Genomic DNA, 12,579 nt, shown 5'->3' with positions numbered 1-12,579 from the left:
GGTCCTATGCCAGCTGCTAGGATTACTTGGGCTTCGGTTTGGAGGAGGTGGGAGTGAAGGCTTCCCACATCTGCTGGGTGACTGTGAAACTCTTGGAGGTCATCTCCTTCAGGTGGTAGGACAGGTTGGAGGTGTTTCATAATAAGTGATCTGGGTCAGGCAGATGCAGCAGTAGATTTTATTCCATGGCAAGACTCATGACTTGGTGTTGGTGTTCAAGCTGCAACACTTCCACATCTTGCCGTGGGTGTAGGGGTGGGCCTGTAACTTCAGGTCTATCTGGGAGTTCCAGGTCTTTATTCTCCATTGCTTCTCCATGAGACCCTGCCTGCTGAACTTCCACTCACTTGTGGGGACCCGGCTCTAGGAAGGCACCACCCGTCCTTAGGCAGCTGCATAGCAGCTGTGCCACAATCACCAGGGCACCAGCTATGTAGACCTGCAGGGCCATCCCAGGCAGACAGGAAAAGCCATCTTTGTTATTCTGGATATTTCAATCTACGAACATTGTATGTCTCTCCATGTATTTATTTAATAAATACCTTATTTTTTTAATTGACAGATAAAATTATATGTATCATGCACAACATAATGTTTTGAAGTACATATACATTGTGGAATGAGTAGATCTAGCCAATCAGCATATTTATTACCTCACATAGTTAAGATTTTTGTAGTCAAAACCTAGTTTTTCAAATGGCTCTGTGTTCTTTTTTTATAGTGTTCTTATTGAAAAGATTTTCAAGTGCCTGGAATTCTCAAAACACTGAATATATTACCTTAATAGAGAAAATTGGCACGGAACTTGTCATATCATGAAATTAAAACTGAGTCTTTCCTTGGGTGCCATGTGTTCTTGTCTTGACTCATCACTTTCATAATTTTTGGTACCATTGCCATTCATCCTGTTATCCAAGGATTTGGGAATGAAGTAGAAGCTTGCTATTGCTCAGTTGCGCGCACTGTGGTTATATTTTCCAAAGTGTTGACAAAAACTTTTCTTAAGAATGATAAAATCAAAACTAAAAAAGAATCTCCTGTTCTCTGGGTTTAGACTATAAATACCTGAGATAATAGCTCTTTGTGGGGAAAGCAGTCATTTTAATATACATAAACAGTCAAAAGCTAAAAGAGAGGGTAAAACACATGTAGTTCAATTCATGTATTACAAAGAAGAAAAAAAAAAGACCCAAAGATGTTATTTGAGGTCAGTCGGTATAGTGGCTATTATTGAATTATTCGGTTCCATACAAAAACATTTCCCATCAATACTCTCTAGTATGAGTGCACTTGTTCACTATCATCTTAGTCTTAACAATAGAAGTATTTTCTACTTTTTTGGTTGTTTTTCCTTAAAAAAAAAAAAAAAAGCAGACAGAGCCCTGACCCTTTGAGAATCTATTAAATGTATTAATAGTTTTTATGTTTTTTTATTTGGTTGCTTTATTTTAGCTAAGGCTTATCTTACTTCATTTTATCCACAAGTAAGGCAACTGTGACTAGACTGACCCTGACCCTGTTGGGTGGGCTGAACTTCTACTCCATACTCAGAGTGAAATAAAATCACAAAACTTTATTGTAACCCAGTAAAACACAAACCTACTCCAAAATGCATTATCAGTTAATTTAGTTTTCTTAAACACATCTTTAAATGTATCTCCTCTCTAGCTCCCAGTTTTTCTCTCATAATTCAGTCTTCAGATTTTTCTTCTCCTTTTTTTATCCACATCTGGCATCTCTGTGTTAGTTACTAAGCTATTGTCTGTCAGCTTCAAACCTTCTCTTCTAGCTCTGTGATGCTGGGACTAGGATTCTGCAAACGTGTTTCTCCTTTACCATCTGTTTTCCTGTTAGGTTCTGCTGGTAGAAGAAACTAGAGGGAGACAAGAAAGCAGGAAGAGGAAGAAGGAATTCGCAATTTTCTATTTGCTTTCTATTATTCTCTGGTCACCACAGAAATGCATCCTCACCCTAGAAGCACAGTTGATTGCAGAAGCAAATGATTCCAGATTCAAGCTTTTTTCCACCCATTAGAACTAGCTTTATAATGATACCCCTCACAAGCCAAGAGATACCAGCACAAGCCAAGAGGTTCTAACAGTGCCTGTCCTCCAAGCCCATAAGCTTTTGAGAACCCCAATATTTCCTCTTGGTTCTACCACTACTATGGGATGTAAGCTGCTTCCTGCAGTTACTCTCTGTGTTATCTGAATTCCCTCCAATACCCTTTTAACCAATTCTGCCCCCCCCCAACCTTTTTATTTTGAGACGTAGTTTCACTCTGTCACCCACGCTGAAGTGCAGTGGCATGATCTTGGCTCACTGCAACCTCCACCTTCTGGGTTCAAGCAATTCTCCTGACTCAGCCTCCCAAGTAGCTGGGATTACAGGCGTCCGCCATCATGCCAGGCTTTTTTTTTTTTTTTTTTTTTTTTTGTATTTTTAGTAGAGATGGGGCTTCACCATGTTGGCCAGGCTAGTTTCAAACTCCTGACCTCAAGTGATCTGCCCGCCTCATCATTCCAAAGTGCTAGGACTACAGGCATAGCCACCACACCTGGCTCAATTCCCTATGTTAAACTTCCTTGTTAAAATAATTGTTATGGTTTCTCCTTTCCTTATTGGATCCTGAGTAACACATACTCTACATCCATTCTATTGATTCAGGTCTTTTCCTCACCTCTCTCTTGCGTTCCGAACCCCACTTAGTAAAATGTTAAAGGAAGCATTCACCTATAATTCTTTTTTCTCCTACCCTCTGGTTTGCTTGTACACCCATAAGTCTTCAAGCATGTCCTTGTGAGCTTCAATTCACCCTGTTCCATCCCTTTTGTCTTTCCGTGTTAAATGATGAACAGAAAAATCCTGCTCAAAGAGAGTAAGTTCAAGATAGTCTTGGTTCTAAAAAGAGAAGCTGAAAACCTGCTATCTTTTGATTGGCTGTCAAGACTCTTCATCAAAGCAGATGTCCCAGACCAATTTCAACAATTCTTCATCTTAAATTCAAGACTTTAAAAAACCTTGACAGACTTGCAGAAGCCTTTCATCTGAGGAACTCAGAAAATCACAGATTGAACATCCCCCATAAAGAAGAAAGGAAAATAAGCCCAAAATGTAGCCCAGACTATGACATTCTTTGAGGACAATTCTGTATGAATTAAAGCTGCAGCCTGTGGACAATTGCTTGAACCCAGGAGTTTGAGACCAGCCTGGGCAACATAGTTGGACCCCATCTCTACAAAAAAATTAAAAATTTAAAAATTAGTTGGGTGTGGTGGTGCACATCTGTAGTACCAGCTACTCAGGAGGCTGAAACAGGAGGATTGCTTAAGACTGAGAGGTCAAGGCTGTAGTGAGCTATGATCTCACCACTATACTCCAGCCTGGGTAACAGAGTGATGTTTCTTTAGTTCCAGAAGTTGTTAACTTTCTGCAAAAACTCCTTTATGAGAAATGATATTCGTATGGAAAGAATATTCTCTTTATACACTGATGTGTTATTAATTTCACTTCTCTAGGATCAAGCCAGATCATCAGAAAGATTTATACTTAGAATATCCTCTATATCCCCGGCTACTCTTACTGATATAAGCTCTGATATAATGCTTTAGCTTTTGAACAATCACCTGATCAGAAAATTTGATTAACATCCTCTTATATAAAACAATTTGACTAGGCTGGGCGCAGTGGCTCACGCCTGTAATCCTAGCACTTTGGGAGGCCAAGGCAGGTGGATCACTTGAGGTCAGGAGTTCAAGACCAGGCCTGGCATGGTGGCTCGTGCCTGTAATCCTAGCACTTTGAGAGGCCAAGGTGGGTAGATTACCTGAGGTCAGGAGTTCCAGACCAGCCTGGCCAACATGGTGAAACTCCATCTCTACTCGAAATGCAAAAATTAGCTGGGCGTGGTAGCAGGCACCTGTAATCCCAGCTACTTGGGAGACTGAGGCAGGAGAATTGCTTGAACTCTTGAACCTGGGAGGTTGCAGTGAGTCAAAATCGCACCACTGCACTCCAGCCTAGGTGAGAGAGCAAGACTTCCCTCTCAAAAAAAAAAAAAAAAAAAGAATGTTCAGAGAAAGACTTACCAATCCTGAATGCTGACTTCCCAAAACATCACTAAGACAACCTATCAAAAGACAAAGCTGAGTGTCAGGTCTCTGAGCCCAAGCGAAGCCATCGCATCCCCTGTGACTTGCACGTATATAGCCAGATGGCCTAAAGTAACCGAAGAATCACAAAAGAAGTGAAAATGCCCTGTCCCGCCTTAACTGAGGACATTCACCACAAAAGAAGTGAAAATGGCCGGTCCTTGCTTTAAGTGATGACATTACCTTGTGAAAGTCCTTTTCCTGGCTCATCCTGGCTCAAAAAGCTCCCCTACTGAGCACCTTGTGACCCCTACTCCTGCCCGCCAGAGAACAACCTGTAATTTTCCTTTACCTACTCAAATCCTATAAAACGGCCCCACCCTTATCTCCCTTCACTGACTCTCCTTTCGGACTCAGCCCGCCTGCCCCCAGGTTGTAGCAGGACTAGCAGCAGACAAAACTCCTCAGACATCGAGTTAAAGAAGGAAGGGGTTTATTCGGCCAGGAGCATCAGCAAGATTTCTGTCTCAAGAGCCGAGCTCCCCAGGTGAGCAATTCCTGTCCCTTTTAAGGTCTCACAACTCTAAGGGGGCACATGTGATAGGGTCGTGACTGATTGAGCAAGCAGGGGGTACGTGACTGGGGGCTGCATGCACCGGTAATTAGATCGGAACAAAACAAGATAGGAATTTTCACAGTGCATTTCTATATAATGTCTATAATCTATAGATAACAGAACCAATTAGGTCAGAGGTCGATGCTTAACTACCAGGCCCAGGGTGCGGCACTGGGCTGTCTGCCTGTGGATTTCATTTCTGCCTTTTATTTTTTACTTCTTTCTTTGGAGGCAGAAATTGGGCATAAGACAATATGAGGGGTGGTCTCCTCCCTTATTCTCCCCTTTTAAGACTCTCATTCATTTTATTAGTGGGAGTTCTCACTTTTATTTTTACTATCCATGTCTTCTTGCAAGACAGATAGATAGTGATTTATATAGTACATTTGTGCTGAGGCATTTTGGTGAACTAAGGTAGCAATGAAGCTTTTTATCATTTGAAGAAGTACAAGTAGCAAACAAGGGAGCAGTAGGCAGGTTCCTATTATTATTATAACTTCTATTATAAGAGTTTTAAATCCTCCTAGCACTGGGAACCATTTTCCAAACATGGCCCCAGGATCAAATCCATGCCACACTTGCATGGGCACATGTGCCAGTTTTGTCATATCTCTAACTATGTCTTAAATGACTTGCCCTTGATTATCTATGTGTAGGCAGCAATTAGCAAGGTTAAATTTCCTGCAGATCTCTCCTTCAGCTGCTAGCAAGTAGTCGAGAACTAATCTATTTTGATAGATAGCATTTCTCATCAGAGTTTCTTGCCTGGCAAGAATAGTCAAGGCTCTGCCAGTTTTATTAGTGATTATTTCTAAGACAGCTTGTAACCGTATGATTCAGTTGATCATGTAAATGGGGGTCTGGTATCCCCATGAGCCATCTTGTGCCCAAGTAGCAGGCCTATAATATTGTATGATTCTCTCAGGGGGCCATTTATCATTTTTTCAATTTCTTATAGCTATGCTTCTCTTTTTGCGGGAAGCATAGACAGGAAAGCCCAGGAGTTCGCCTGTTTTTATGGGCAGTAGGAAGAAAGGTGGTTTAATAGTGCCAATAACACAACTACCTGCCCACTGGTCAGGTAATTTGGCACAAGCTCTATGCCCACATATCCAGTATAATCCAGTGGGGACTGTCCAGCGCCGGTGGGACTCCGGGTGGGTTCACACAGTTTGCAACTTTGGGAATTTGCTAAATGGATTTCTCTGTGTGATTTGAACTCCACCAAGTTACTGTTTCTGTGGTACCATTATACAATTTCTGTCTCAGACAACTAAGTCATCCTATGGGGTGAGTGAATTCTTTTCCTTTTTTAGCTACGCAATATTGTCCAATAATTGAGGCTTTTAGGACCCAGAAATTATCAGGGTGATTCTTTTGAGCTGGGAATTCATGAGGAACTGGGTTTGTAGGACTAATTCTCGGGCTTCCGATGGCCATTGATCTCTTATTACAGTTCCTCCACATACATATAACATGAAGTGACATTGAGAGCCTGTGCTACATGCTCAGCTAATTGCAAAAACATATTTCTTGTTTTTCCTAGGATTTCTGGTACTGGCACATTTAGTTTATCATAGAATGTTTGAAATACTGGCTCAGGACAGCGTTTATAAACTTTTTTTCAAACCACGATATTTACTTGAAGATCCAGTCTAGCTCCATCAATTTTTAGGGTTACACGTTCCCCTTTTGTTTCCAGCGAGGATCAAGGGGATTGGTTATTACTAGCTCTAAGGGGTTACATTGTCCCTTAGTACAGAAAGGGCCATTTTTTCCTTTCTAAAGGTGGACTGGATCCTTTTCATCATTTTTTTTTCTTTTATCCAAGTGGCCTAAATGACACAAGACCAGTATTTACATTTATTTCCACACAGTCCTAATTTATGACCGATGTATTTATTTTCTGCCATATAGCCTCTTTTCTAATTAAGAGAACCACACCTTATTCCTAACTTATTACTATTAATGACAGCACAGACGTCAAATTTTAAGGTGACTTGTTTGGGCACCCTTTTTTTTATTTTTTTATTTTTGGCTAACACTTTACTCATATCATTTATGAGCTCCCACCAGTCCTTAGTTCTTAATCTTATTTTAAGAACTGTGGTCATGGGAGGCTCAGATGGGTCATAACACACATCAGGTTGGTCTTTTCCTGGGCTACATACCTTGTATAGAATAATATTATACAAACAAGTTCTTTTAAGAGTTCCAGTACACTTATAATAACCGTAAAATAATAGGACCATAGGAACCTTTTGTCCTACCTCAGTGACTTGCTGTATACACTGGGAACAGCCCTCAGTCTGAGGAAGGTCAGTTGAGGTCCTTACTATACAAGTCCAAATTTTAAGGAAAATGAGTCCTGTGATGAGTTTCCTCACGCTTCAGCCGTGCGTGGACCAGTCAGCTTCCGGGTGTGACTGGAGCAGGGCTTGTCGTCTTTTTCAGAGTCACTTTGCAGGGGTTGGCGAAGCTGCTCCCGTCCATGTACTGCTTACAGTCTACTGATGTTTAAGGATGGTCTCGGAGGTTGGGCCTGCTAGAATAAACTGAGTCCAACACCTCTACACAGTTATATTCAACTGGGCTCTCTGATACCGGAAACAAGGTGGTGGGATTTAGGGTGTTGCAAACTTCAACGGTTATGTGGGGAGTTTCACATAGCAAGCTTTGGTACTTGGTTAATCTAGCATTTTTTAACCAGTGATGTCCTTTGGTATTTATTAAAGTTACCACAGCATGAGGGGCCTTTATATTCAGGTTTTGCCTAAGGGTTAGTTTATCTGCTTCTTGTGCTAATAGGGCCATTGCTGCCAGGGCCGTTAGACCTGGGGGCCAGCCTTTGGAAACTCTGTCTAGCTGTTTTGAGAGATAGGCCACTGGCCTTGGCCAGACGCCAGTCTGGGTTAAAACTCCAATTGCCATTTTTTCTCTTTCTGACACATAGAGTGTAAAGAGTTTTGTCGGGTCAGGTAGCCTCAGGGCTGGGGCCGACATGAGTTTTTCTTTTAACTCATGAAAAGTTCATTGCTGTTGGTTGTAATAGATGTAGTTTATCTAATCTACATTTTTATTAACTGTCACCTACCAAAATATTGACTCAAATCCTGCAGCTATTTGATTTCAAGCTTTAAATTGATCTGATATTCCTCGTGGGACTCCAATTGCGTCTAAATAGACATGAGAGTCGAAAGACCCATAAGGGGCTTCTCTCGCTTTATGATGTCTTATTATTATTATTATTTTTCCTTCTGGTTGATGAAATGCCAGGGTGAAAGGGATAGCCAATTGGACTAAAGTACAGGTGCCACTCCAGTTATTCAGCAGAGTGCCTAGTAAAGGTCCATCACAATACCACCACACATCTGCTCAGGGATGAACAAGGGCTGACTGATTGATAAACTCTTGAAAATTCTTAAGCTCACTGCATCCTTTCAAGTCTCCAAGGAATGCTAAGTTTCCTCTCTGTTGTGAGAGACACGAAGTGAACTTAGTGTTGGGAGACAGAAGCTGGATGGCCCTCGGGGGCTGACCCACAGGGACTTTGGGATGTAGCAGAGAGAGCTTGGCATGACTTATTACTCCAGGCTGTAGAATCCTGGAAAAGAGCTATCATGCAGCCTACGCCTGGTCGACTGGGGGACCACCGTAGTGGAAGGGGGACAATCTGGGCCTCTGGCCTGCCATGTGCACAAGCATAACAATTGCTTTTGCTTAATGTGCAGATGGAATATTTGATCCATTTTAACCAGGCATTTGCATCTTGGTATCCTGTCTTAATTGCTAAAGTTTGTTTTAAGTCTTTAACTTCTATGATCCTCTAGTAAAATGAACGTATGGTTTTAGGGAAATTACAAAAACCAGTTGGGGCAGTCCATCCTTGCTCTTTAGTGGTCCACAGAACGTTGGACCAACTATGGCATGAAAGCCGTACATCGGGGGACAACACTCCTTGTTGGCACTGGGGTCTTTATCAAAATCTCCCCGGATTAAATGGTACTAGTTTACTAATGCCTAGTCTGAGGAGAGTCAGGAGGGACAGAAGTACTTTTCTGAAGTAGAAAGCTGTCTTTGACTTGGCAAGTCCTCACAGGGTGTAACAAAGTAAGCATTAAATGCAATAATTTGAGGTGAAATTGACTTGGTTATATTAATAACTAGATGGTCAGCAATAGAATGAGGAAAGAAGAAAGAGTAATAGAATAGATTAAAAGAGTTAAATTTTTCTTAGCTTTAGTTTGGTAGGGTTTTCCCCTGGGACTATGGCCCACGACTCTGGAGGGGGTGGCACTCTCTTGACTCGGGTGTGATGAGTCCAGCCTGTTTTTTTTTTTGGGCGGGGGGGGGTTTTTTGTCTTTTTTTTTTTTTTTTTTTTTTTTGCTGTACAAACAGCAGTCTTGGTGGTTAGCAGCACAGGGTAGGGTCCTTCCCAGGCTGGCTTGAGTTTTTCTTCTTTCCACCTTTCGATGAGAATGTGGTCTTCAGGCTGGTGTTGGTTTACCGGAAATTCTAAGGGTGGTACATGTGCTAAAAGACTTTCAGTTTGTTTTTTGTTTTTTTGTTTTTTTCTTTTGCGAGAAAGGAAAGTGGAAGATAAACCAAGTACATAATTTTTAAGAAATTGACCTTTTGTTTTAAATGTGGGGACCTTGGCAGTGGACTTTATAGTCCTTAGTGTCTTTTTATTGAGAAATTTCCTTTAGCACCTATTTTTACTAGTTTTTAAACCAAAGAAAGTCAAATACCATTTTACATTTAACAATGCTTCTTGTATGATTTTTATACCAGATAAGCTAAATTGTATCTTCATATTAGTGTGTTATTAATGTTAAACCTAATTTTAATAAAACCTTGCGGACATATTTATTTAATTTTCAATGCTTGACCATAAGGTAAGATTTTATAGACTCTTTTTAATCTTTTATAATTTTTGCTAAAGAGCAGGTTGGTGCTTTAAGAAAAACCTGTTATGCTTTTACTTTAATGTCCAGTTCACAGAAAAACTGGATGATACTTCTTTAACTTTAGCTAATATGTTTACACACAGAATGTTCTTTACAATTAATGTTTTAAACCTTGCTTAAACCTTCAAAACAGCAATTTTTAACTTTTCAATGTAGGTAAAAATGTACATTCTTACGCCTCCTTATAATCCTTTTACCAAAGGTATATTTTGCTTTCCTTATACACCTTGTGCAGCATAAACTGGTTTTTTTTGTTTTGTTTTGTTTTGTTTCAATAGTTTTACATTCAGGAGACCTAGTTACTTTTAAATTATAAAATATTTTTTGCATAAATTCTTTTTTTAACACACTTTTTTTATAACCTTTTTTTTTTTTCTTAACTACTTGTATATCTCTCTTTCTTTCTTCCTCTCTTTGACTTTGTCTCTCTCTGACTTTCCTTTTGCCTCTGTCTCTTCCTCTCTCTGCCTCTGTCTTTCTCTCTCTGCTTGACTCCCTCTTTGTCTTTCTCTTCCTCTCCGTCTCTTCCTCTCTCTCTCTTTGCCTCTTTTCCTCTCTGTCTCTTTCCTTTCTCTCTCTCTGCTGGTCTTTCCTTGCCTCTGCCAGCTGCTTATGCTACTGTTCTCTCAACCGCCGTGTGTTGGGGTCGGGGGATCTAAAACAAGCTGGTCTGGGTTCCCTGGCTTACAGGTTACCTTGTGCCATATCTTTGAAACAAGGGACCTGTCCAGGCTTCATTCTAATGGCCAACCTACCTCTAATGCTGGCCAGTCTATCTTACACAAAGTTTTAAGTTTTCCTGGTGTCACAGTACTCCATAGTCTCCCTTAAATCCTTTTTTTGAAAATTTTCAACATAGTTCCTAGTAGGGTGGGCTGACTTTGTGCCTCAGCCATGTTTCCTCTAGACAAAACACCACGCTCACACCACATGCACACCACAAAACAAAGAACGGGTAAAAAGGGCACATGCACACTTTTGTAGTTTACACCAAACAAAAATCAAAACCAAAATCAGAGTATCCAGAAATCCAAGCCAGGTCAAAACCAAAACCAAAGTATCAAGCAATCCAAGTCAAGTCAAAAACAAAAACCAAAGTGCCAGTACAGGCACACTCTGGGTGATCAGGCCACGCTTCCACTCAAATGGAGTGGACAAGTTCCCAAGACTGGTCCTGTCAAGCAGTTCAAACCAAATCAAAACCAAAACCAAAGTGCCGGTAAAGGCACACCATGGGTGATCAGGCCAGGCTTCCACTCAAACAGAGTGGGCAAGTTTCAAAGACTAGTCTTACCAAGTTTTAGATGTCCAGACTCCAAGTGCCTGTTCCTTCCCGGTGTTCAGCCACCATGCTGATCCTCCACGGGGGCCTGCCACGCACTGCTCTGGTGAAGCGTCCCACCGGGGGAAATGCCTACCCGGGAACGGTCGGGCTGGTCGGAGTCCCCAGCAGGGATGTTCCACAGGGCAGGCTTAAGCCGCCTAAGGAGTTGCCTCCACCATCCACCATTCACCTCGCTTCCCGGTCAGGGAACCAAGAAATGTAGCAGGACGAGCAGCAGACAAAACTCCTCGGACACGGAGTTAAAGAAGGAAGGGGTTTATTCGGCTGGGAGGATCAGCAAGATTTCTGTCTCAAGAGTCGAGCTCCCCGAGTGAGCAATTCCTGTCCCTTTTAAGGGCTCACAGCTCTAAGGGGGTGCATGTGATAGGGTTGTGACTGATTGAGCAAGCAGGGGGTACGTGACTGGGGGCTGCAGGCACCGGTAATTAGATCGGAACAAAACAAGATAGGAATTTTCACAGTGCATTTCTGTACAATGTCTGTAATCTATAGATAACAGAACCAATTAGGTCAGAGGTCAATGCTTAACTACCAGGCCCAGGGTGCGGCGCCGGGCTGTCTGCCTGTGGATTTCACTTCTGCCTTTTAGTTTTTACTTCTTCTTTCTTTGGAGGCAGAAACTGGGCATAAGACAATATGAGGGGTGGTCTCCTCCTTTAAGGTGATTAAAAAGTTTTGTTGCTCACACAAAGCCTGTTTGGTGGTCTCCTCACACGGACGCGCAGGACACTGAGCTTATACTGATCTTGGTAAGGGAGTACTCCCTCCACAGAATCTTAGAGCATCTCAGAAGAGGGAGAACGAAGTTGGGCTATTTATTGGGACTCTGAGTCAGTTTAAGGCAGATCTTATCCAAAGCAGTGCTTAATGAAGACTCTGTAAGGATTATGACTTAATAGTTTAAGATTTGTGGTCACAGCAAAGTGAAGATGTAAAGACAAGGTTTTCAAAGAGTCTTGGGTTCAAGCAGTCTTGGGGTTTCAACTGTAGTTTTGATACGGCTCCCAAGACTGGAGGAACAAATTGATGCTTTTCTTGAAGAGTTGATGGCCTTTTAGGACATTGCTGAAATGAATGATAATATTATTCACAACTTTTATCTTCTTCAGCAAGAGTTTCCTAGAATAGTAAAGCTATGTTAATGAAATCTAGAATAACAAAGGCCTGTAAACATACACAGTAAGCTATGTGAGTGTATACAGTTTCGGTTCTCACTGACAAAAAGAAATTTGAGCTCTTTCTCAAAGGAGTGAGGGAATGAGTCATGCCAACATTTGAAAGCAGAGTTCCAAGCCAGGCCCAAGTCCAGCTTTTGCAGGTCCTGTGGCAAGGTTATAGATGAATGCCTACTATATGCCCAAATATTTAATTGTTGGAAATCAAGTTAGCAAACTTTTTTTTTCTTAGAGATGAGGTCTCACTATGTTGACCAGGCTGGTCTCGAACTCCTGGCCTCAAAGAATCCTCCCATCTCAGCCTCCCAAGTGCTGGGATTACAGGCATGAGTCACTGCACCTGACCTAGTAAACTCTTAAATAAAATGTTAGCCAGGTGGG

The 12,579-nt window shown here is 41.6% G+C and overlaps 1 long non-coding RNA gene across 2 annotated transcripts in view; it reads right to left on the bottom strand.

Annotated features, from left to right (window-relative positions):
* Positions 1-11,329, bottom strand: part of LOC107129766 (uncharacterized) — a 57,365-nt gene extending 46,036 nt beyond the window's left edge. For both annotated transcript variants that reach the window (XR_010586659.1, XR_001490860.3), the window contains exon 1: positions 10,973-11,329. This is a non-coding gene — a long non-coding RNA (uncharacterized lncRNA). The remainder of the gene's footprint in view (positions 1-10,972) is intronic.
* Positions 11,330-12,579: the final 1,250 nt, after the last annotated feature.

Source organism: Macaca fascicularis, chromosome 5 (genome assembly GCF_037993035.2).
Source record: "Macaca fascicularis isolate 582-1 chromosome 5, T2T-MFA8v1.1".
Lineage (NCBI taxonomy): Eukaryota > Metazoa > Chordata > Mammalia > Primates > Cercopithecidae > Macaca > Macaca fascicularis.
The sequence above is the reverse complement of the archived record's forward strand: the minus strand, read 5'-3'. Positions and strand labels throughout refer to the sequence as shown.